Source organism: Nyctereutes procyonoides, unplaced genomic scaffold, assembly GCF_905146905.1.
Source record: "Nyctereutes procyonoides isolate TBG_1078 unplaced genomic scaffold, NYPRO_anot_genome, whole genome shotgun sequence".
In the NCBI taxonomy this organism is placed as follows: Eukaryota; Metazoa; Chordata; class Mammalia; order Carnivora; family Canidae; genus Nyctereutes; species Nyctereutes procyonoides.
Window position 1 is genome coordinate 25667951 of NW_026575049.1, and position 21856 is coordinate 25689806.

Below are 21856 nucleotides of genomic sequence, written 5' to 3' on the forward strand. Positions count from 1 at the left end.
CAGAAGAAAATAAGCCTAGAAGAGAACTATATACAGTTTTCCAAATAGACTCCAATAATGTACCTTCCTACAAAGCCTAGAAGAGAACCATATACAGTTTTCCAAATAGACTCCAATAATGTACCTTCCTACAAAACCATGCTATCTCCCCATCCTGCCTGGTGAACTGATACCACACAGCCACCAGCTAGATCATCAGGAGCATCCTCATCACTGACGCCACAGAGGTAGTGATTTGGTTTCTTCTGGAGGGACAGAGAGAGTGTGACAAAAGCAGGCGTTGCTGACAGTGAAGGAAATGAGCTGTCTCTGGCTTTGGAGAACTGAGGGAGCCAGGAAGACAATTCTGATCTTAGCTTGCCTCCCACTCATTCATCCACTCAACAAACATTTACTGAGTGCCACCACAATCCAGGCATGGTTCTAAGGACTGAGATGCAACGGTGAAAATCAGAAGTTCCAGCCGTTACATTACAGAATCAGACAATAAACATAAAAATAGCTGAGTCAGATCGTGATAACTACAGTACTATAAGAAAAATTAAGCAGGATAAAAGTATAGGGAGTACAGAAGAGAGGAACTCCTCTTATTATGTTATTATGTATAATAACATGGTCAGGAAAAGCCCTCTGAGGATACGGTGGCATCTGAGCAAAGACAAAAATGGAAGTGAGGGATCAAGTTATTTGGCTATCTGAAGGAAAAGGGATCCAGGCAGAAGGAATAGCAAGTACAAAGCCTTTGAGGAAGGAACAGCAGCAGCAAGGTGGCCAGGGGTTTGGGAATGAGGAGAGGAGAGCAAACTCCAGCAGGAGTCATGGAGGGCCTGACTGTGTGAGCAGACTTTGGATCTTCTCCCCTGGTAGGTGGGCATCACAACAGAGTTCTTAGCAGAGGTGAACCTGAATCTGACTTAGGTTTTTAAAAGCTCTCTGGTTGGGGCAGCCCAGGTGGCTCAGCAGTTTAGTGCTGCCTTCAGCCCAGGACCTAATCCTGGAGACCCGGGATCGAGTCCCATGTCATCGAGTCCCATGTCAGGCTCCTGCATGGAGCCTGCTTCTCCCTCTGCCTGTGTCTCTCATGAATAAATAAATAAAATCCTTAAAAAAAATAAAAATAAAAATAAAAGCTCTCTGGCTGCTGTGCAGAGAAGGCTGAATGCAGCAGGCAGAGGTGACACTGGTAGGAATGATACTGACTTTGCTACAGTGGAACCAACAAGAAATGGTCAGATTCTGGATATATATTTCAAGGTCTCTGCAATAATCCATATATGCCACATCTCCCACAGACTGCCCTGAGTCTCTGAGTTCTCAGAACGAGCCGGATATAATATCGCTAAACTGGGCGGGCAGGTTTTTCCTGCCCTTGGTCGCTATGGAAACCTTCCTGAAAGCAGCCATCTGGAAGCTGGTGAAAGCAGCTAAGGAGTAAAACACGTCATCAGCTGCCCTGCTGTTGTCACAGGGGTACTGAGAGGCTAACTTTTGAAAACCAGGATCAACACAAGTAACTCTGAGGTGCTACTGAAGGGATTTTTAAAATTAAATGTACATGTTTACAGGCATCTTTTTACTCGGCCTCCAGTAAATTTCTCCCTAGTCTGCCGATCTTAGGATTTAAGACAAACGTTCACAAAGCAAAGATTGTCAGATGTCACTGTAGATCTGTGAGTGTTGGGAAGGGCTCGCTCTTGATATAGATCAAGATTTTATCCTTCACCCATTCTAATTTTCTGACAATACTGGAGGGTTGCCACAAGTATTCTAAAAGGGCTGAGATCCTGAAGACTCTTTTTCTCTGTGAGAAAATGACAGGACACAGAAAACCACCGATAATAAGTAACTGGGAGAGAGAAGTGCAAAGCCAGGGGATGATAATGTAGCTACTATAAATGCTTTAAAAATTAAAATCTTAGGGCACATAGGTGGCTCTGTTGGTTCAGTGTCTGACTCTTGATCTCAGGGTTTTGAGTTCAAGCCCTGTGTCAGGCTCCATGCTAGGTGTGGAACCTACTTAAAAAAAAAAAAAAAATTAAAATCTTAAAGACCAGGGCACCTGGGTGGCTCAGTGGTTGAGCATCTGCCTTTGCTTAGGTCATGATCCTAGAGTCCTGGGATCAAGTCCCACATCAGGCTCCCCACAGGGAACCTGCTCTCTATGTCTCTGCCTCTGTGTCTCTCATGAATGAATAAATAAAATCTTAAAAAAAAAAAAGCCTTAAAGACCTAAATGTGAGATCGGAAACCTTAGAACTCCTAGAAGAAAATACAGTGATTTTTTTGAAACTGGCCTCAGCAACATTTTTGTAGATCAGTCCTCCAAGGCAAGGCAAACAAAGCAAAAATAAACTATTGGGACTATACAAAATAAAAAGCTTCTGCACAGGGTAGAAAATCATCAACAAAATGAAAAGACAGGAGGGAGCGCCTGGGTGGCTTAGTCAGGTGAGTGTGTCTGCCTTCAGCTCAGGTCATGATCTTGGGTTCCTGGGATGGAGCCCTGCAATGGGCAAGCAGCCCTTCTCTGCCTGCTTCTCCCTCTCCCCATCCCTCCCCACTGCTGATGCTCAGGTACGTGTTCTCTCTCTCTCAAATGAATACAATCGTTTTTTAAAAAATGAAAAGACAACCTATTGAATGGGAGCAGACATCTGCAAACGATATATCTGATAGAGAGTTAGTATAAAAATATATTAAAGTACTTACACAAACTCAACACCAAAAAACCTCCCAAATAATTTGATTAAAAAATGGGCCGGGAGATCCCTGAGTGGCTCAGTGGTTTGGCGCCTGCCTTCGGCCCAGGGCGTGATCCTGGAGTCCCGGGATGGAGTCCTGCATCTGGCTCCCTGCATGGAGCCTGCTTCTCCCTCTGCTTGTGTCTCTGCCTCTTTCTCTCTGTGTCTCTCATGAATAAATAAACTCTTAAAAAAAAAGGGGGGGGGGGAAACCAATGACCTAAATAGACATTTTTCCAAAAATGACAGAGAGATGGCCAATAGACAAATCACTCATCAAAGAAATGCAAATCAAAACCACAATGAGAGGGATCCCCGGGTGGCTCAGCAGTTTAACACCTGCATTCAGCCCAAGGCGTTATCCTGGAGACCAGGGATCAAGTTCCACATCAGGCTCCCTGCATGGGGCCTGCTTCTCCCTCTGCCTGTATCTCTGCCTCTCTCTCTGTGTCTGTCATGAATAAACAAACAAAATCTTTAAAAACAAAATAAAACAAAAAAAACCACAATGAGATATCACCTTACATCTGTCAGAATGGGTAGAAGCAAAAAGACAAGAAAAACAAGTGTTGGTGAGGATGTGGAGAAAAAAAAATCCTTGTACAATATTGATATGAATGCAAACTGGTGTGGCCACCATGAAAAACAATATGGAAGTTCCTCAAAAAGTTAAAAATGGAAATACTGGGGCACCTGGGTGGCTCAGTGGTTGAGTGTCTACCTTCAGCTCAGGCTGTGATCCTGGGGTACTGGGATTGAGCCCCACCCCACATCAGGCTCCCCAAAGGGAGCCTGATTATCCCTCTGCTTCTCTGTCTCTCATGAATAAATTAAATAAAAATCTAAAAAAGAAATACTATATGATCCACTAATCACACTACTGGGTATTTATCCATAAGAAACAAAAAATCTCATTGGAAAAAATATACATACCCCTATATTTATTGCCAGCCTCCAAGATGGTCCCAAATGTTTCTACCTCCTGGTATTCACACCCTTGTGTAGGCCTTCTCCACACTGAGCCACAGGTAACCCTGTGACCAATTATGGTGGCAGTGATCATGTGTAACTTCCAAGGACAGGCCACACACAGCACAGCTTCCACTTTGGTCTCCAGAATCACTTGGTCTGGGGGAAGTCAACTGCCATGACATAAGGACACCAAAGGAGCCCCATGGAGAGGCATCAACTTTGTAAGCCACTTCAGTGAACCATCCAGGAAGTAGATCCCCTAGTTCCAATATCTAAGCAATGTCATGAGAGATGCTCCCCTCTCATGAGCCAGAATCTCCCTATTGAGATACTCCTGAATCCCTGACCCATAAAAACTAGAAGAGATAACAAATGATTATTTCTGTATTAAGCCACTAAGTTTTAGGGTGGTTTGTTATGCATCAAAGATAACTAATATACCTTTGTGATTCCTCTGCCTTGAGCTGAGGTTCTCTCCCTATGCTCCTATAAAGCTTTGTGAATAAATCCATCACAGAACTTACCTCAGCCTTTTTAACTTTTTCTTTTTTGTCCAACTGACTCCCTTAGACTGCATCTTGTTTCCCTCTGTATCCCTGGCACTCAGAAGTCTCTCAAAAAGTATTTGTTAGATAAATTAGATAAATGAATGAACACCAGCAAATGAAAAACAAAGTAAATAGAAGTCACACTTCACACTACAGTAATAACTGGTGTTTTATTTACACCTTACTCTCCCTTCTTCTGGTGTCTGGAAAATAGCAATCTCCCTACCATTCTGACTCCACACTTTTTAAGACTGCTTTCTTTACTCACTCTTTCTGACTACACAATTCTGGGAAGCTCTTTACATCTACATCACTTCATCTCTCTGAGCTAGTCAGTTGGTTCTGGGGGAACACAGATCTGTACTGGACCAATCATTAACACTCAATAGCCACTGGCAAACATGATGAGACTAGACATCACCGGTTTTCCCAAAATAGCCCAATGAGTCCCTTCTTGGAGGGAGTCCCTTCTTCAATTTGAGACCCAGAAAGCCAAGGAGGTCAGCCCCTTGGGTAATGGAAGCATTCATATATATACATACATGAATGTATATATAGATACAGATATATATTTTACATAGGTATACATATATAAACATACATAAAACTGTTTTTTTAAAATACAATTTTTGAGATGCCTGACTGGCTTAGTTGGTAGAGCATGTGGCTTTTGGTCTTGGGGTTGTAAGCTCAAGCCCCACATTGGGCATGGAGCCTATTTAAGAAAATAATAAGGGAAAAAAAATAAAAAAAAAATATTAAGAAGATAGAAAGGGCAGCCCGGGTAGCTCAGTGGTTTAGTGCCGCCTTCAGCCCAGGGCGTGATCCTGGAGACTTGGGATCGAGTCCCACGTCGGGCTCCCTGCATGGAGCCTGCTTCTCCCTCTGCCTGTGTCTCTGCCACTCTCTATTTCTGTTTTTCTCATGAATAAATAAATAAAATCTTAGTAAACAAACAAACAAAATAAAAAAATAAAATACTGCTGGAAAAAAATAGTTTTGTGATGCAAAATTAGTTCATTCATGAATTGCTTATTCTCCTGGAAACTTAAGGAAATAATTCAATAGAAGCAAAAAGGTATGTGCATGAAAATGTTTACTTCAGCATGAAGTAAATATGAAAATAAGTGTCAAATATAGGGGAATTAATCACATTTTGGGATAATAACACAATAAAATGTGAGTCAATAATTTCATATTCCAACTATGGACACACCTGGCCAAAATGGAGTTACAAGGATTGCATTTACTTTCTCAACTTCAACAGTTAAAACAGAAAAATACAGGAAACAATGGTTTTCAGACGCTACTAGACAGGCAGCACAGGACAGTGACTCCTAAGAGAGAGAAAACAAATGAGGTGAACCTATGATCACCCCGGTTCCCACCTGGAGAGTTTGCAGACCGGCCCAGGAGACAGTGTGGAGAGCCAGAGGAGGCCAGAGTAGAAGAGAAATGAACAGAGGCTTGCACCGACTGAGAACTTCAGAAATCTACAGAGGGTATCCCTAGTCTTCATCTGACTACTGGTCAGAGCACGTGTGTGAGGAATGTAACCAAGGCTGGGGAAAGAAACACTTAAAAGAAACATGAGGAATACCTGAAGCTCACCCCACTGGGTCATTGTGATGCATTCTCCCTTTTATATATTGTGGAATGCAATTTGCTAAAATTATGTTAAAAATTTTTGGGATGCGTGGGTGGCTCAGTCAGTTAAGTGTCTGCTTTTGGCTCAGGTCATGATCCCGGGGTCCTTAGGGTCGAGCCTCATGTCCAGCTTGCTGTATAACAGGAACCCTGCTTCTATCTCTCCCTTTCCCTCTCATCCCTGTTCATGCTCACTCTCTCTCAAATAAATAAAATATTTAAAAAAAAAAAGAATTTCTGCATCTATATTCATGAAGGACATATGCTCTCTAGTTTTCTTTCTGAGTAATGCCTTTCTTTTGGTTTTGGTATTAGGACAATGTTTGCTTTATAGAATGATATATGGAAAAAAAATGATATGGGAAGTAATCCTCCCCTTCAATTTTCAGGAAGAGTTTGCATAGATGCTGGTTATTACTTCTTTCTTAAATGTTAAGTAAAAATCACCAATTAAGCCTTCTATGTCTGGAGTTTTCTTTGTGGAAAGGCTTCCAAATTTATTTATTTATTTATTTATTTATTTATTTATTTATTTATTTATTTATTTGACTTTTTAAAAAAGATTTTATTTATTTATTCATAAGAGACACACACACAGAGAGAGGCAGAGACACGGGCAGAGGGAGAAGCAGGCTCCATGCAGGGAGCCCGACGTGGGACTCGATCCCAGGTCTCCAGGATCACACCCCAGGCTGCAGGCAGCACTAAACTGCTGCACCACCAGGGCAGTCCAAGTATAATTTATTTAACAGAGATAAGGTGATTCAAATTGTCTTGTTCTTGTTTTTTTTTTTTTTAATGTTTTATTTATTCATGAGACACACAGAGAGAAAGAGAGGCAGAGACACAGGCAGAGGGAGAAGCAGGCTCCACACAGGAGTCTGATGTGGGACTTGATCCCGGGACTCCAGGATCATGCCCTGAGCCAAAGGCAGATGCTCAACCACTGAGCCACCCAGGTGTCCCAAAACTTCTATTTTCTTAAAGATTTATTTATTTTAGAGAGAGACAGAGAGAGAATGCACAGGGGAGGGGCAGAGTCTCAAGCAGACTCCGTGCTGAGCATGGAGCCTGATGTGGGGCCCTGAGCTGAAACCAAGAGTTGGATGCTCAACCAACTGTGCCACCCAGGTGCCCTCTACCTTTTTATAAAGTAAGCTCTAAGCCCTCCATTGAGCTCGAACTCATGACCCTGAGATCAAAAGTTGCATGCTCTGGGCAGCCCCGGTGGCACAGCGGTTTGGCGCCGCCTGCAGCCTGGGGTGTGATCCTGGAGACCCGGGATCGAGTCCCGCATCAGGCTCCCTGTGTGGAGCCTGCTTCTCCCTCTGCCTGTGTCTCTGCCTCTCTCTCTCTCTCTGTGTCTATGACTAAATAAATAAAATCTTAAAAAAAAAAAAAAAGTTGCATGCTCTACTGACTGAGCCAGCCAGGTGCCCTAAACACTAAAACTTCTAGAAGAAAACATAGGAGAAAATGTTTGTGATCTTGGTTAGGCAAAGATTACTTAGATTTCACACTGAAAGCATGATAATTGATAATACTAAAGGAAAGAAGTCAGATTGGAAAAGATACATACCGCAGAATTCCATCATTAGGACATCCTGGAAAAAGCAAACCATAGGTACAGAAAACAGACCAATACCCTACAGAATGAGGGTAGGAGGAAGAGTTAACTACACAGCTATATAGGGTAATTTTGGGAGGTGAGAGAACTGTTTTATCTTGATTGTTGATAATCACAGGACTATGTATTTGTCAGAGCTTGTAGAACAGCACACTAAAAGCAGTGAATTTTTTCATATGTAAATTATACCTTAATTTAGAAAAAAAATTATGCTTACTTAGTGAAAGCCAGACACAATACTATAAAAATTCCAATTATGGGGACTAAAGAAATATGGATACTATTTATGATATAAAATTAAGTGAAAACATTATAATCTGCATGCACACCCAGAAATGTATAAATCGTTCAGTCATTCATGCCCCAAATATTTCTCCAACACATTTTATGTGCTAGGGCAACAATGATATACAACCTAGAGGAGAAAATCCAACAGGAAACAAACAGATGGACAAATAAATGAGAATTCCAGAATGTGGGAGGTACTCTGAATTTGAATTAAACAAAAGGCTGGGACACCTGGGTGGCTCAGTGGTTGAGCAACTGCCTTCAGGCCAGGGCATGATCCTGGAGTCCTGGGATTGAGTCTCACATCAGGCTCCCTGCACGGAGCCTGCCTCTCTCCCCGCCTGTGTCTCTGCGACTCTCCCTCTCTCATGAATAAATAAAATCTTTTAAAAAAATAAAAAATAAACAAAAAGCTGATGTGATATAGAATCTACAGAAGGAATCTCTGAAACACTATTTGGGTAGATACCTGAAGGACAGGAATCCAGCCTTGCAAAGATCTAAGACTGGAGAGTTATGGGCAGAAGGAATGCCAAATCCAAATGCTCTACGCTGACATGGGTAAGACCTTGAAGGACCAGAAGGGAGCCCAGTGGAATTGAAACACAATGAACAAGAGGCGAAATGGTAAGAGAAAGCTCTACGCTGACATGGGTAAGACCTTGAAGGACCAGAAGGGAGCCCAGTGGAATTGAAACACAATGAACAAGAGGCAAAATGGTAAGAGAAAACGGGAGAGGTAGAGGTACCCAGATCACCAAGGGACTGTAGGTCATGGTGAAGGATTTAGATTTTAAGGACAATAGGAATCCACAAAGGGCCCTAAATGTGGCTGTTGTGTGGCAAATGGCTTGTAGAGAGACAAGTGTGGAAGGGCAAGATTTAGGAAACATGATGGGAGTGGTGATAATAGAAGTAGAGATGAAGAGAAGTGAATGGATTCAGGATAGAAATTGAAGTAAGAACCAACAGGCCTTCCTACTGGGTGGGATATGATGAACAAAGAAAGGGAGCAAGTGAAAGTGAGGCCTAAGTTTCTGGTCTGAATTCTGGGATTATGAGGATGCCATTTACTTATATGGAGGAGAGTGGAAAACAGATTTGAGGGAAGAAGGGATTATGAAGTGAGGGATAATGTTAATGTTTCTTAGATATCCAACTGGAAATGGTAAACAGGTGACTGGATATACAAGTGTACTTCTTCAGGGAACGGTCAGAACTAAAGAGATACATATCTGGGAGTCTCATTTATCTATCCAACCAACAAATTTTTGAGCAATTACTATGCACTAGACACTGTTCCATGTGCTAGGGGTAGAGCAGTAAAATAAGATAAACAAAATTCTTGCTCTGTGAACCTGCAGTTTTCTTATCTGTAAAAGGGGATGACAAATGAGAAAATGTAAGTACTTATCACAATACATGGCACACAGTATGTGCTTACTAAATGTGACTATTAATATTAGTGATAGAAAACAGATTAAGTAAATGAATGAGATAATTTCAGAGTAATAATATATACTATGAAGAAAATAACACAGACTAATAGGTTTCAGAGTACCACATAGGGGCAGAAGAGCTACTTTTGATGGGTGGTCTGAGAAGGTCTGAGGAAATGACATTACAGCTGAAACCACAGAGATGACTAGGAACCAGTTCTGCAGAGACCTTGTAGAGCAGCCCAAGCATAAGAAATGGCTCACACAGGGTCTTAAAGAACAAGAATTCATTGCACCGGAGAAATAACAGGCCAGTGTGTCGGAGGTAGAGTGATGAGGGGAAAGTAGCAGACAGCACTGGCGAGGCAGGCAGGAAACAGCTTACAGATGGCCTTCTACTCATGACAAAGATGCTGGATTTTATTTTAATGGGAAGCAACTGGAGAGCTGTGAGCAGGAACATGACATGGTCTGACTTTGGTCTTAAAGAAATCACAATGGTTACTGTGTGAAGAATGAATTTCAGGGGAATCCTTGGGTAGCTCAGCAGTTTATTGCCACCTTCAGTCCAGGGCCTGATCCTGGAGATCCGGGATCAAGTCCCACATCGGGTTCCCTGCATGGAGTCTGCTTCTCCCTCTGCCTGTGTCTCTGCCCCTCTCTCTCCCTTTCTCTCTCTCTCTCTCTGTCTCTCATGAATAAATAAATAAAATCTTAAAAAAAAATAAAAGAATGAACTTCAGATGGGTTAAGGATGGAAGCTATTACAGTTGTCCAGGTGAGAGAAAGTATCTTGGACTAAAGTAGTTGAAGTGGTGGCAAGTAACTAGATTCTAGAGGATATCTGGAGATGTGGAGATAGATAACAGAAATAAGGAATAAAGAAATCAATGATGACTCCTGGGTTTTGTGTAGGTCCTATTACAAAGATGAAGGAAGACTCAGGGGAGATAAAGTTTCAGGGTTGGGAATCAACAGATCTGCTTTGGTCATGCTAAGTTGGGGTGCCTATTAGACCTCTAAGTGGACATGTCAAGTAGACAATTGTATGTATGAGTATAAAGTTCACAGAAGTCAGAACTATATATGTGAATCTGGGAATCATGAGGACTAGATGTCATGGCCAAGGAGAGAATGGTGAATAGGGGGCCCGGAAGCAAATCTGGAAACATTCCAACACTTAGAGGTTAGGCAGGAAAAGGAACAGGAAATAAAATTTGAGGGGTGGCCAATGTAGTAGAAGGAACACTAATAGTGTGTAGTGCTGTAGAAATCAAGAGGAGGAGGAGGTGATCATCAGTGCCATTACCATCTAGAGGTCAAGTGGTATGAGGACAGAGGATGGGTTGCTGTTCTGCAAGCTGGAGGTTTTTGGTGATCTTGACAAGACTTGTAAGTTTTAATGGTGAAGGTGAAAGTCCAATTGGAGTGAGCTGAAGAGAGAACAAAAGTGGAGTCATCAGCATCAAGATAGTATATGATTTCACCCATTTAAAATACCTACATGTTGAAGGTATTATAAAAATGAATATGGCTGGGAACCCTGGGTGGCGCAGCGGATTAGCGCCTGCCTTTGGCCCGGGGCACGATCCTGGAGACCCGGGATCGAGTCCCACGTCGGGCTCCCGGTGCATGGAGCCTGCTTCTCCCTCTGCCTGTGTCTCTGCCTCTCTCTCTCTCTCTGTGTGTGTGTGTGTGACTATCATAAATAAATAAAAATTTAAAAAAATGAATATGGCTGAGTTAGGTGGTAGGAGTATGGGCTTATTGGTCTCTATTTTTAATGTTGTTTTTTTTTTTTAAAATACAGAGGTACTGCTTAAAAACAATTATATCACATCAAAACTTGCACCTGAACAATCAGAGCAGCATTATTTATAACAGCCCAAAGTGGAAATAATCCAAATGCCCAACAATGGATGCATGGATAAACAAAATGTACATCTCCATGGAATGGAATATTGTTCAGCCACAAAAAGAAATGAAGTACTGACACAGGCTACAACATGAAACTTGAAAACATGCTCAGTGAAAGAATCTAGTCACCAGTCACAAAAGACCATGTACTTTATCATTCCATTTATACGAAATGCCCAAAATAGGTAAATCCCTGAGATAGGAAGTAGATTAGTGGTTGCCAGGGACTGGAGGGAGGGGGAAATAAGGAATGACTGCTAATGGCTGTGGGTTTTCTTTTGGGGGTGATGAAAATATTCTAGAATTAGACAACAGTGATGGGTGCACGTCACAGTGAATGTACTAAAAACCTCTGAATTGGAAAATTTATAAGGATGACTTTTGGAGCTCCCAGCTGGCTCAGTAGGTGGAGCAGGTGACTCGATCTCAGGGTTGTGAGTTTGAGCTCCATGACACGTGGGAGAACTTACTTAAAAACTAAAATCTTTTTTAAGAAAGTGACTTTGGGACAACCTGGATTGGAAAAGATGCTTATGAACCAGGACATTTTAAAAGTAGAGCAATGTGAAAGATAGGCTATAAGGGGAAAATGCTTTTTCCAAATCTAAAACCTTCATAGAAATATTTCCCTTCTCCACAGCTCAGGCACCTGACCCCACCCACAACCTGAGCTGGGGTCAGGTGGGACACTGGCTATTAAAGCCCAAGACTCAGGAGTACTTTTTTTTTTTTTTTAAGATTTTATTTATTTATTCCTGAGAGACACAGAGAGAAGGCAGAGACAGGCAGAGGGAGAAGCAGGCTCCTCCCAGGGAGCCCAATGTGGGACTCAATCCCAGAACTACAAGATCCCGCCCTGAGCCGAAGGCAGACACTCAACCGCTGAGCACCCAGGCGTCCCAAGGAGTGCTTCTTTCCAACACCTCTGGGCATTTTGCACAAGATCATTCTTTTCCACTGAGACCATAGTAAGATACAAATACAAATGATAAACTCTAGCAGGATAAATCTAAGCCTCAGGTCAGAGGAAAATCTCTACTGTATAAAAACAGTCACTGGGTTTCTCATGGGAAGGGAAGTTCTGCACTCTTCTTTGAGTTTTGTACTTATGCAACATTAATGGAAATCGAAATTTTACAAAATTCTGCCACATGTCTGCCACCCCCAATAAATCATTTTCTTCCCTTCTATGTTCCCTTTTGGTTTTTCTCTCTACATGCACAGTTTTTTTTTTTTTTTTAGATTTTATTTATTCATGATAGACATAGAGAGAGGCAGAGACACAGGCAGAGGGAGAAGCAGGCTCCATACCAGGGGCACAACGTGGGACTTGATCTGGGGACTCCAGGATCACGCCCTGGGCCAAAGGCAGGCACCAAACCGCTGAGCCACCCAGGGATCCCCTACATGCACAGTTCTAACATTACAGATTTTAAAACATTTTTCTCTACTGAACACTAAATGATCAGCATTTTCCCTAGTAACCATGCAGTTTTTACAGCCATATATTCTGTAACTGACTAATCATCTGTTGATACATGTAAGCACCTAGGAGCAACATCTGCAATAAAAACAATGCTGTGAGGAACCTTCTCTCTGAAAATTTTTAAAATGAAATTAATTAATCTGTATCATTTGGGAGAGGATTTGGATTTTTTAAAAACCTGCTTTTTCTACTTTAAAGTGGCAGCTTTGTAAACAGAAATCAAAGTATGAGATTAGGTTAATAACAGATTATTAATATTAGAGTTTAATATGATGCCATCTGAAGAAAGGTAATTAACCCAATGACCCTACACTTAAAATTTTACAATATAATTATAGTACAGTGAGGAATTACTATTTTAATAGTTGGCTCCAGAACACTTCTTAGAAAGGGGGTTTATCTTTGTTTTGGAAAATACTTTGATAAGCTCCTTCAAGGTGAAAGGCAAACCCTGAGGCATAGAAGAAAGGAGAGATCTATCAATTGCCTAGTAAAAGAAAGGAATAGAAATTTGGAGGCAGGAGAGAATAGAACTAGAAGTCGCCTGAACCATAAAGAGGAGGGGAAGAGAAGTCCAAAACCAAGGTGAGGAGCTACATCCTTGGGAACAAAGAGACCCACAACCTATGAGAATTAACACTCAGAGTGCCTGGGGGTGGAGAGGCCTGGAGGGTGAAGACAGGATGCCTCTTCAGGAAAGGACAACCCAAAACCCAACTGAAGTTGTACTGTTGCAGGGTAACATCTTCGCCATTCCCTATCTTCAGTAAGGCCGGCCCTACTTGTAAGAGCCATGAAGGTGGTTTGAGGAAAATCAAATAAAAGATCTAAACATAGGGATAATAATTCATACTTTATAGAGTTGTTATGAGGTCTAAATGAGTTAAATTTGAAAAATCTGGGGGAGGGTGTTGGCATTCTCACATAATGTGGGCTTACAGGGCTTGCATCCGTTTTACTAAAAATTTCAAGATAAGAGATTTCAGCTGATTATGTAACGCAAAAGTTTTATCTCATTTCCTTAGATTTGTATATAAAATAACCGTTTTTTAAAAATACAGGGGTGCCCAGGTGGCTCAGTTGGTTAAGCAGGTTAAGCATCTTCCTTTGGCTCAGGTCATGATCCTGGAGTCCCGGGACAGTTTGCTTCTTCCTCTCTGCACTTGCCTCCAGCTCGTTCTCTCTCACTTTCTCTCTCTTTCAAATACATACAATCTTTTTTTTTTTTTTAAGATTTTATTTATTTATTCATGAGAGACACACACAGAGAGAGGCAGAGACATAGGCAGAGGGAGAAGCAGGCTCCCTGCAGGAAGCCCAATGTGCGACTTGATCCTGGGACTCCAAGATCACGTCCTGAGCCAAAGGCAGATGCTTGAACCGCTGAGCCACCCAGGCATCCCTCAAATAAATAAAATCTTAAAAAAAAAAAAATACATGCTACATTTCAGCAATATCGCGGAGTTTACGGCTTCCTAACTTTACAATGTTGTTCCCTTTTGCTTTCCCTTAAATAATCTCAACCCGTGGTTCTCAAACTGTGTTGTGCATCAGAATCATCATCTGGAGGACTTTTAAAAACCCAAAAAAGCTGAATTTTTTCTTTTTTTTCTTTTTTAAGATTTTATTTTGGAGGTGCCTGGGTGGCTTAGTTGGTTAAGCATCTGTCTTCCGCTCAGGTCATGATCTTGGGGTCCTGGGATCAAGCCCTCTGGCTCCCTGTTCAGCTGGGAGTATGCTCCTCCCTCTGCCCTTCACCCTGCTCATGTTCTCTCTCCTAGTCTCTCACTCTTGAATAAATAAATCTGTTTTAAGAAAAAGATTTTTAAGTAATCTCTATACCCAATGTGGGGCTCAAACCTACAACCCCAAGATCAAGAGCTGCATGCTCTACTGATTAAGCCAGCCAGGCACCCCCTAAAAGGCTGAATTTTTTAATCTGAAGGTCTGAGTAGAATCTGAGACTGTTCCTTTCTTACAAGGTCCCAGGTGATGTTGATGCTGTGGTCCAGGGAACACACTTTCAGAACCACTAGGCTAAACTACCCTTTGACCATTCTTTCGAATTCTAGTTCAGATGTGACCTCCTAGAACACTTTCCTCTTCCATGGTCCATGCCCCCTACTTCCCTTCTCTGATAAAACTAATTGTTGTATGTGCTCCTACTGTTTCTCATTTCATACTATGCTGTAATTTACATTATGTATATATTTGCCCTATATCTGTACCTAGGCCAGTGCCTGACCCATGCCAGGTGTTGACTGTATGAAGAGGGGATACTAAACTCCTGGAAGATCCCTAGGTACAACATGCTCCTTGTAAGTTCCTATGTTGAGCTCCTTCTGCTTGTAAGGCCTCCCACTTTATCTGACTTCTCATTCTCCAGGCTCAGCCCAGGCATTTCTTCCTCAAGGAAGCCTTCTTTGACACACCCCCTGCCTCAGGTTTGTCAGGTGCCCCTCTTCTTCTATCTATAACACATCATACAACATATTTAATATACTATCTATAACATATTTATCTTAATAATAGCTACCATTCACTGCAGGCTTTCTAAGCATCAGGAACTTTAATAAGCAGAGCCGAATAAAAATTTTTAGAAGTCCGTTCGTTTGTCAAGCCATTCCCACTTCTGGAAATTTATCCTACACTTCAACAAAAATGACTCCTATAGAAAGACACTCCATACGGCATTGTTTATGATGGCAAAATATTAGAAAACCTCAATATCCACTGGTAAGGGACTAGTTAAATAAGTTACATAACATCTATAATGGAACAGTGTGCAGGTGTCTAAAAAGAATGGGTCACTTATTTATGCACTGATGGGGAACGCACAAGATACACTGCTAAGTGAAAAAAGCAAGAGGCAAAAACAGTGAGAATAGTAAACATTTGTCTAAAGATGGGGAAGTTTTCACATAAAATTTAGAAGGCTGCATGTAAGAGTAATTGGGTGGCAGAGGAACTTTTTACCTAATACCCTTTTGTACCTTTTGAATTTTGAAGTATTTGAATGCATTACCTATTCAAACGAAGTTAAGCATGAAAAAAATTTAAAGACCTTCAGAAAGCCACAGAATAAGAAAGATTAGGTGTTCCCCCTATTTAATCAATATAAATAGAAAAATGAATATGAGGAAGTCTAACATTTAGATTTTTTTCTAAGATGACTTTTGCCATGAATGTCTAATGCCTAGTTCTTTCCATTTCCTCTTTGTCTGTCATGTCTCTGCTGTATTAGAGCCCTCAGCACATGCCTGGTTTACTAAGGTCAATCCACAGCAGATATTCATCAGTTCCAGTGACAACACTCCAGTTCTTACAATATGGAATGTGCAAAGGTCATGATCCTTTGGTTCTCCTCCTGCCTTGCTGGCTGCTCCTCCTGAGTCTCTTTTCCCAGTTCTTCCCCTGCCAGTTCTTAAAAGGCCTTACGGTTCTGTCCTAGATCCTTCTCCACTTCCCTGCACTCTCACAGACTCTCGTGGCTTCAATTTACACCTACAGTCAGATGATCCAATTTCCATTTCCACAACACATTTCTCTCCAAATTTCAGGCTGACATATCCAACTGCCCACTGGGACACTCCTCCACATTCCTCGAAATACCATGCTCTCAAATTAAGTCATTGTGAACCCTGCCCTTCTCTGGTGGTCCCTATCTCAGGCGACTGACCTTATAACCTATCCACATCTTTCTCCAGCCAGAATTGGGCCTCATGGTTAAATGGCTTCTCCTTTATCTTCCCACCTCCACACTTCAATTCATAAAGCCTTTCCTACTGTTTTTTAAAACTTCCCTTTTCTCTCTAACCTTTGCTACTTCCCAGTTGGGGCTGTCATTTCTCACCATCATGGTTCTTACAAGTCTTTCAACTGGGATCACTGCCTCCAGTCTTGCCCCTGCGCCCCACGCCCCATCTATTCTCTATTCTTCGGCTAGAGAAATCCTTTTAATATGCAACTGATCAGGGGCACCTGGGTGGCTCGGTTGAGCCTCAAACTTGTGATTTCGGCTCAGGTCATGATCTCATGGGTCGTGAGATTGAGCCTCATATTAGGCTTTATGCTCAGTGGGGAGTCTACTTGGGACTCTCTCTCTCTCAAATAAATCTTTTTTAAAATTCATTTTTCCCATTATCTCCCTTAGTGCCAAAGACAAATGAAGTGAAAACCCACTATATATCAACTACATTTCTCAACTACCTTCCCCCAAACTGGCATCAGCAGAAGAGTGGTGACTCTAGTAATTAATTATCCACTCCTGCGCCGCAGGCTTATAGCTTAGACTGCTGTCTCCCATCCCTGAGTCAATGTTTTCTTTGTGACCAGAGAGAGAGGGTACTCCTTTAGGCAACAGGTGTGACTGTGCAAGGCAGAGCACAGACTGTGGAAACACAGAGCAGGGAAACAGAAACCTCACCCAGCAGTTCCAGTTAAATGCAGCTCTCCTATACAGACTTCTGACCCATGCTCAGCCACTCTAGGTCTTTCCATAAAACAATTCATCAGCTGAGGCAGTCTGACCACTTCCCTGAGCCCTTCCAGGAACATTCACCTAAGATTTACAGCCTGGCAATACCCAGATGATGATAAGGAAAGCAAAAGCAATATACTACACGGACCTTCTGTCAGTACCAGTACCAGGGGTGGGAGGCAACAACCCCTTCAGGAATAAAACGAATAATGGTTAGCTAGCTGCAATTGCAACTTGAGTAGCTTTGAAAAATAGCGACACAAGTTTTTGAGGAAATAAAGCTCCTTGAGGACTGTCAATAAGTGCCCCCTGAGAAATTTATATTTAAAGTGTTATATTAACTTAGGAGCTTATGGCACTTAAAAGGAACAAGACAGTTAACAAAGTCCCTATTCCTCATATAGGTAAACTACAGAGATCAACAAACTAAGTTATTTATTCAGCCAGACTATTTAAATAATTACTGGGAATTTCTCATTTGCAGATAAGAATATACCTACATAATTACTCTAAAGTATGGCAATCTGTTCCTGCTTACTTATGGCAGTGAGTGGATGGAGGTACCAATGAAAGAAGAAATACTATATTTATTGTTTATCATTCTGCCAAGTAACCAGAGCTCAGAGTTAAGCACCTCACCTGTGTCACAAGCTGACCCTCTATCCCACACTGACCAGTACAGCAGTCATTGGCAATTGTGCAGCACAATCTCCAGGGAAGACCATGAACCTACTTGTAGAAACAAAACTCCTTGGCTTGGGGTATGGAGCCAGTGGAGACCAGGTTAAAACATAATATAAGCAGCTGGATTAAGAAACACCAATTTTTGCAGACAAATTAAGCAGATAAATCAGGAGAAAATTATCGTATTATACAAACAAATGAGTTTCTCTAACAGACCTGCACCTGTATTTAGAGATTAGCTTCTTCAATACCAGGTACAGCGCAAATGCACTAAGCACAGCCATGAATGACAATTAAAAGGATATTTTTTTTTTTTTTAAAGATTTTCTTTATTTATTCATGAGAGACAGATAGAGAAAGGCAGAGACATAGGCAGAGGGAGAAGCAGGCTCTCTGAGGGAGCCTGATGCAGGACTCAATCCCAAGACCCCAGCACCACAACCTGAGCCAAAGGCAGATGCTCAACCACTGAGCCATCCAGGCATCCCTAGAAGAATCTTTTGAGTTATGTCCCGCTCATTTATTTTCAGAAAAAAGAAACTGAGGCTGAAGAGGTCAAAAGACTTATTTATAGTCATACCATAACATGTGGCACATCCAGAGCAGAAGCTAAGTCTCCTATTTCCACTATTCCAACCTAAAACTGAATCAAAAACTTGGGGAAAACATGGGAACAAGCAAACTGGATCACACTCAGACCAACATCATTACCAAGAGAAATACCAGCAGAGATGTCATGGGGAGTTGTCCTCCGGCTGTTGTAAACGTTGGGATTAGGGAGGACCGTATCTTTTGTTTGTTTGTTTTTTGGTGGGCCTACCTTCCATTAGATAATCCACTGGGTTTTTTTTTTTAAGATTTTATGTATTTATTCATGAGAGACACACACAGAGAGAGAGAGGCAGAGACATAGGCAGAGGGAGAAGCAGGCTCCCCATAGGGAGCCCAATGTGGGACTTGATCCCAGGACTCCGGGATCACACCCTGACTCGAAGGCACTCAACCGCTGAGCCACCCAGGTGTCCCTGGTTAGCTCTTTATATCTCATACTTAATACTGCTGGTTTAAACAATCATGCCCACACACTTTAAACTTCTACACTGTAGGAATTACACTATCACTTTCAACTAGCCACTGAAATTCTTGCCTCGCCAAGCCCCACGTAAGTTTTCACTGCCCTCTTTGCCCACGTGACTCCAGGACAAAGTTAGGAAACAAGCTCCATGCTATTTATCTTCACTGTTGCTCAGTGACTTTCATTCTTCTCTAAATGACTTTCTATCATGTTACCTACCTTTAATGTTTTTAAACATTCAAGCTTTTCCCCCATTTCTTCAGAGCCCCAACTGTTATCTGCTGCTACTCCCTCCCTCCCAGCTATTGACCTGGTTTCCACCTTAATGAAGCTGATGTCATTTGGCTTAGGCTTCCTTAACTTCCTCTTCCTCCTATAAAATTGCCCCATCTTTTCACTTTTCTCTTTCCACCTTTCTCTCAGAGGAAGAAGTAGCCTTCCTTCCTTCACAGGCTAAGTCCTCCACGCACCATTTCCCTTACCACATCTCCAGCTCCCCTCTGCTGGCTTCAAGTGCATTGCACATGCTTGGATCATCTGCATCCTTAATTACAGCACACCCAAACAAAAGCAATTTGGATCCACTCAACCCTCCTACCTTTCCAGCTCTTCTTCCTCTCTGTGGCACATTTTCAAAGGCAGAGTTGAATCCTGCAACCACACCTCTTCAGCCAGCTTGCTCCTTAGGCTTTTTCCCCCTAGCTTCCTCTCTTTGCAACCAGACTTTCTGAGGTCTCCAGTGGTTTCCTTGTCACCATATGGAATCCTCTTCCTTTGGCTTCATTTCCTTAAACTCCCTGCAGCATGTGACTCTGCTGACTTACCTCGTTTCTTGAAATTGTTCTATGACTCTGAGGGCACTGACCACACTGGTTTTCTTTCTCTACTTAACTGTTTCTTTGCTGACTCTTCTTCTCCCAGGCCCCCAAAAAAGACAGGCTTCTCTTTTTTCAATCCACTCCTAATGGTCTCCTACTGGGGAATCCGTTCCTGTTCCTTTTTTAATTCTTTTTTAATTTTTATTTATGATAGTCACAGAGAGAGAGAGAGAGAGAGAGAGAGAGAGGCAGAGACATAGGCAGAGGGAGAAGCAGGCTCCATGCACCGGGAGCCCGATGTGGGATTCGATCCCGGTCTCCAGGATTGCGCCCTGGGCCAAAGGCAGGCGCCAAACCGCTGCGCCACCCAGGGATCCCCTCCGTTCCTGTTCCTAGGGGGATTTAGCTATCACCGCTGTACAGATATGCCACAAACCTCTACCTCTAGCCATGGCAACACTGGAGATTTCCAACTTCCTGCTGGATGGCTTTAGCTGACTTAATCACATCTAAATATGTTCTGCTCAAACGAATCTATTTTTATTCTATCCCAGATGATTCTTTTTTGATTTTCCTATATCTTCTTCTAAGACTCTCAGAGTCTAAGCTTTTAGTAATTTCTGGCTCCTTTGTCTTACTTTCATACTGAATCAGTTACAAAGTCTATTTTATTTTATTATTATTTTTAAAAAGATTTTATTTATTCATGAGAGACAGAGAGAGAGAGAGGCAGAGACACAGGCAGAGGGAGAAGCAGGCTCCGTGCAGGGACTCAATCCCAGGTCTCCAGGATCAGGCCCTGGGCTGAAGGCAGGCGCTAAACCGCTAAGCCACCCAGGGATCCCCTGATTTTATTTTTTTAAGATTTATTTATTCATGAGAGTCACACACAAAGAGAGATAGAGACACAGGCAGAGGGAGAAGCAGGCTTCATGCAGGGAGCCCATGCAGGACTCAATCCCAAGACCCCGGGATCAGGACCTGAGCCAAAGACAGACACTCAACCACTGAGCCACCCAGGTGCTCCATGATTTTATGTTTAAAAGAATCTCTAAGTATCTCTATCTCCACTGCCTTAATCCAGACCCTCACTGACCCTTTTCTGGGCTGCTGTAAATCTCCTGGAGTTTTCTATGTCTTTAGACTCTCTCTCCATTCATGTTAAATAAACACTGGATTAATCTCCACTGAAGCACAGCTCTAATTACAGGGTTCCCTCACCTTCTTCAGTGGCCCGCAATCTACCTTCTGAGTCAGCTCATATTTTCTCTGCACATATCCTATGCTTCAGCCACCTGCACCACTCACTGCTATCTCAACATGTTTCCAGATCTGTATTCATATTGTTTCCTGCTTCAAAGGCCACCTCCCATTTACCAATGTCCTGATTCTTTCTATCCATTTTTCAGTCCTCAGCTCAAATACCACATCTGTGATGCTTTCTATAGTCCTTTCTCTCAATATTTCTTCATACCTATCTAATGCCGCACACTTACATTTCTCTCATTTTTAACTAGTTGTGTCTACCTTAACTCTACTAAACTGGAAGCTCCTTAAAGCCTGAATCCTCTTCAGCATTTAATATGTAATAGAGATTCAATACATATTTGTCAAGTGACATGAATACACCTTCTTTGGTATTTTTGGAATTGGAGAAGAAATCTATGTTCACCTTATATATACATGGTACAATGGGAGCAAGAAGTCCTGGGTTTGACACCCTGTTATGGCAGTTAGCTGTGTGGTCTTTGTTTTTTTTTTTTTTTTAATTTTTATTTATTTATGATAGTCACAGAGAGAGAGAGAGAGAGAGAGAGAGAGAGAGAGAGAGAGAGAGGCAGAGACACAGGCAGAGGGAGAAGCAGGCTCCATGCACCGGGAGCCCGACGTGGGATTCGATCCTGGGTCTCCAGGATCGCGCCCTGGGCCAAAGGCAGGCGCCAAACCGCTGCTCCACCCAGGGATCACAGCTGTGTGGTCTTTGGGTAAAATATTTAATCTCTCATAGCCTCAGTTTCCTGCTCAGTAATTTACAATAAAGTACTGGGAAAGTATTTAGCACCCCAGCACAGTTACACATATTTAATGTAGAGACAATATTTTCCAAAGATGGGCAACAACAATATAACCTATC

The 21856-nt window shown here is 42.1% G+C and overlaps 1 protein-coding gene across 7 annotated transcripts in view; it reads right to left on the reverse strand.

The window, feature by feature from the left end:
* The window catches only part of SGSM3 (small G protein signaling modulator 3), a 43780-nt gene that overhangs the window by 13469 nt on the left and 8455 nt on the right, over positions 1 to 21856 (reverse strand). For 3 of the 7 annotated variants that reach the window (XM_055329470.1, XM_055329469.1, XM_055329476.1), the window contains exon 2: positions 10572 to 10695. The exons of 2 other annotated variants lie outside the window; for them this stretch is intronic. The gene's annotated coding sequence lies outside the window, so the exon portion shown is untranslated. Of the gene's footprint in view, positions 1 to 10571; positions 10696 to 19502; positions 19881 to 21856 lie in introns of those variants that run through there. 2 more of the 7 variants (XM_055329472.1, XM_055329474.1) reach the window with 2 other exon arrangements.